The sequence below is a fragment of the Oratosquilla oratoria genome, chromosome 39, assembly GCF_046742065.1.
Source record: "Oratosquilla oratoria isolate Oo_2021 chromosome 39, ASM4674206v1, whole genome shotgun sequence".
NCBI classification, from domain to species: Eukaryota; Metazoa; Arthropoda; class Malacostraca; order Stomatopoda; family Squillidae; genus Oratosquilla; species Oratosquilla oratoria.
This window is the reverse complement of record NC_134815.1, coordinates 29830160-29835159: the sequence shown is the minus strand read 5'-3', so window position 1 is coordinate 29835159 and position 5000 is coordinate 29830160. Positions and strand designations below refer to the sequence as shown.

Genomic DNA, 5000 nt, shown 5'->3' with positions numbered 1-5000 from the left:
AAGAAGAGGAAGAAGAAGAGGTAGAAGAACAAGAAGAAGAGGAAGAAGAGGAAGAAGAGGAAGTAGTAGAAGAAGAAGAAGAACACCAACAACAACAAGGCGACGACGACGACGAAGAAGATAAAGAAGAGGAAGAAGTTGCAAAAAAAAAAAAAAAAAAAGATAAATAGACAGATGCAAATACTAACCTAAAGCACATAGAAGGGAGATAAATCAAACACGTTGAAAATCAACCTATTTTTTCCTTATACACCAGGCAGATAAAAAGCCCATCAACACATACTGAGCGACATTTCAAAAGCGCCCGTGGGCATAATAAAGAGCAATATTTTTCTTATTAAAATTAAATTCAATACGACAAAAAGCTGGCTGAATCTCGTACAGCACTGGGCCACGCTCTATGGATGCTGTTATGCTACAAAAAAAAAAAAAAAAAAAAAAAAAAAAAAAAAAAAAAAAAAATTGAAGGAGGGTGAGGGTCGAGACTTTTAAAAACAAGGGGTCTCGATCGAACAAGATTCCGTTCATTCCAGGGGTCGTCTATGCTGGACATAGTAATCTGTTGTACGACATGTTATTCACCCCCTCCCTCCCTCTACTGTAATAAATTATACAGTAACGGGGAGAAAATCAATTCAGGACCAACATGGCGTCAAAGAATCAAGGAGACATTTGCATCACAAAGAAAATCTATTATCGCATCCGGTGTGCTTAGGTATAAATGTTGACATAGCAAGGCGGATAAACCTATGCCCACACACTTCTCCCCCTTTTTTCAGTCCTATCAGCCGCAAAAGAGGCCTACAAGTCTTCCCTGTCACTGACAATTTGTTGGGAAAGTGTCCGCTTTTACGCCATCTGGAAATGGTCAGTCTTCACAATCTGTAAGAGCTTATTATATATTTATGAGGATTCACGTTTTCGGGCACAAATGTGTATACACACATGTGTGCAAACACACACACACACACACACACACACACACACACACATTATATATGAAAACTGGAGAGTGAGAGACAAGATCCCACAAACGTTGTTCCTCCCCTATATACTACAATTAGGCAAATATAATTAACGCACACACTAGGTATGAAATTGGAGAGTAAGAAACTGGACTCCACGAGCATTGCTTCTATCCTGTATATTTCAATTAGCCAAACAAAAACAAAAACAAACACACATACACACACTAATAGGCTAGGAGTTGGGCGTGTGTGTATGTGTGTGTGTGTGTGTGTGTGTGTGTGTGTGTGTGTGTGTGTGTGTGTGTGTATGTGTGTGTAAGTTCACAGCATTAGCAGCATTACCAATAGATTAGGCTATATATGCTCTGAACTCTCATCCGGGAAGATCACAGTTGTCGATCACGAGTCTAACACGTGATCCAAGATCATGGTGAATCACAGGCACTGAATTACTGGTCACGAGTTCTTAGGAAAATGCAATTTCTTCTGCAAAACACGGACTCAATCCGGGCTGGGATATAACGAGGACAGCTGTACCCCCGCGGGATGGAATGAATACGGTGACGTCATATCCGAGCGTAACATATTGGCTCAGGTAGCCCGGGGAGGGGGAGGGGGAGGGGGGAAGTCTGTCATAGCGTGGACATGTTATGATAGAAACAGACGCGGGTCGGGGGTCACAGGCGAGACGAAAAGCCAAACACAGACTCAACAGAGGCACGCAAATAAGGCGGGTGTGTTGTAGTTCCGTTTATGTATTATACTTCCACATAAACACATGAGGGTCCGTTTCGTTCATACTGCATTTGACATGAGAGTGTGTGCGCTGGACAGCGAAGTGTACTTTTTGAATGCTAACAAAGGATACGTTATGGGCATCCTTTCCTTCTTGCGATAAATAAGCGCCCGGACGTGGTATTTCCGGGTCCAAAGAATGGGCTACCTGACGTCATGTAGTGTATTTGTTTGTGTGTGTGTGTGTGTGTGTGTGTGTGTGTGTGTGTGTGTGTGTGTGTGTGTGTGTGCGCGCGTTTGTATGTATGTATTAAGTATGTATGTATGTATCTATGTGTGTTTGTGTGTAATAATAATAATAATAATAATAATAATAATAATAATAATAATAATAATAATAATAATAATAATAATAATAATAATAATAATTGTAATAATAACCGATTGATTGAGTTAACAGAGATACAGTGATACATTGACAATAAACAGTTCGTGTGTATGTATGTATGTGATTCACCATGGTCTTTGGACCACGTGTTGGACTCGTGATCGACAGCTATTTCCCTCCCGGAAGAGAGCTCAGAGCTCATATATGACCGATATATGGGTAATGCTGTGACATTACACACACACACACACACACACACACACACACACACCAAACTCCCCGCCCATGAGAGTTGGAGTAACGACTCGCAGCCCAGCTATACTGAATTTATTTCAGCCCTGGGCGGGATTCGAACACGGACCGCTGTAGTGTCGACCGGGAACTCTAACCACTGCGCCATCGTGCGTGTGTGTGTGTACGTGTGTGAGTGCGTGTGTACAAACCTCTAGAAACCCTAGCCTAGCCTAGGCAGCTGATACTGATCCTCGATCCTGGCTGTTGATCCACACTTGCATGGGAGAAGTGTGACCTTGGCTCAAGCCAGATTAATTTCGATTTGACGCCAGTCATCCACTGTTTGGCCAGATCAGACCGGATGAGCCTGCAATAGCTACGACACCGTCCTGCTGACGAAGCTGAACACCCTCCTCTTCCTCTTCTTCCTCCTCCTCCTCCTCCTCCGCTCAGTCAACCAGCCAGATGTCACTGCTCGAAATGATGAGCCTACTGATCCCGAACCACCCCACCCTACCCCCTACCCCCTACCTTCCCCCTAACAAGGGAGGGTGACAGCAACAATAGGGAGGGTAGTGGGCTGGAAAAGCCAACCCAGGTGTCGGGCCGCTTCTTGTGCGTTCGGCCGTGTGAGCGCACTGTCCCTGCAGGACCTCGGGAGGGGATCGGGACTTGGCTTACAGACCTCCTCGTTCCGATAGCCATTCCCATGCTGCCCCTTAGTGATCCCCTCCCCCTCCCTTCCCCTCCCTCCCCCTCCCCTCTTTCTAGGGATAAACCTCTCTTACCCTAGCCCCAACATTCCCTATTTTTTTTTTTTTTTACCCCAAATCCGAACCCTGTCACTTCGTCTTTTCTAAAGCCATTTTACCAACACAGTCTCCCCGCCTCTCCTCTTCTCACTCTGCTCTCCCCCCCACTCTCCTCTTCTCTTTTCACCTCCTTTTCCCTCACCTCCTCCCTCTCCATTATATCCCTCGTCTCCGCCTCTTGACCATTTTTCTCCTCATTTTCACGCCCATTCTTCTCCATCCCGTACTTGCGTACACATATTACAGCTGCCACCACTCTCATTCAAGTCACATACGCACGTGTGCATGAACACACACACACACACACACACACACAAACACGCACACACACACACACACACACACACACACACACACACACACACACACACGCACACACACATAAACACATACACACACACACACATCTATAGTCAGGTATGATAAACGAAGAGTAAGAGGCAGGATTCCACGAGCGTTGCTATTTCCCTGTATACTACAATTATGGCAATACGATTAAGTAGACACGCGCAAACACACACACACACACACTATACATATATATATATACATATATATATATATATAAATATGCGCGCGCGCTCGTGTGTGTGTGTATGTGTGTGTGCGCGCATGCTAAGAAACACGCTGCGTCCATTCTTGTTCTAAGTTCGAGCCCGCCGCCTCCGGTGTCACCTCTGCCACTTGCCTAAGCACACGGAGCACATAAGGCAAAGGTGTCAATCTTGGTCGTACCTAACCGCCTCCTGGCGTAAGAAAATCACCTCATATGCACATACCCAAACACAAGAGTACATATCATGCATATGTATGTGGATAATATATATATATACATATATATATATATACTGTATGTATATACATATATATATATATATATATATATATATATATATATATATATATATAGTTTCTATATATATATATATATATATATATATATATATATATATATATATATACACACACACATATAGTTTCCCTTAATTGCAGGATTCCTCTCGCAATTTAGTATCTTTTGACATACAACGTGTCTGGTGAAGGTCTACGATTTTTCACTACCTCCCCCGCAATGGGTAAATTATTTTTCTCAAGTCTGAATAGAACCCACAGGGGTCTAGTAGCTTGCGACCAGACATATGTAGATATATGCATTATACATACATACATACATATATATATATATATATATATATATATATATATGTATGTATGTATATACATATCACAACTAACACAACACTCTGACGAAAGAAAGAGTTGAGTAAGCGAAACTACACATTTCGATTGCTAACTACAATCCTCTGCAGTTAGCAAACGAAATATATAGTTTCGCTTACTCAACTCTCTTTCGTCCGACTGTGGTGTTAGTTGTGATTTACAAATGTGTTACTACATTCCTCACCAGTGGTATATACATATGTACATGCATATACAAATCATATACATGCTCCATTCCTACCCTTCTTCTTCCCTCTCCTCTTCGTGACTTTTTGTTTCCAGATATCGTCACTCCCTATTATGTCCTCCTCCACTCCTTCCCTCCCTCTCCCTACTTCCCTCTCTCCCTTCCCCGATTCTCCCCTTTCCAAACCCATCCATCTCCTCCCCACATCTGACAGTCCTCCCCTCTCTTCCACATTCCCCCTTCCATGTCCCCCAACCATTCATCTGTATCCCTGAATTTTGCGGTGGCTTCCCCCCTTCCATTCACTCTCTTCCTCCCCGATTCCTCTCCTTTCCTACTCCTTCCTTCCTTCCTCTTACTCTTCCTTCCATCCCCTTCCTCCCATCCTCTTCCTGAACGTTCTTTATTTTCTTCCACCTACCTTGTCCTACTCTTCCACATTCTTCTTTATCTCC

At 43.3% G+C, this 5000-nt stretch overlaps 1 protein-coding gene across 1 annotated transcript in view; it reads right to left on the bottom strand.

The window, feature by feature from the left end:
- The window catches only part of LOC143020323 (MOXD1 homolog 2-like), a 681164-nt gene that overhangs the window by 318409 nt on the left and 357755 nt on the right, over positions 1-5000 (bottom strand). The window lies entirely within an intron of this gene.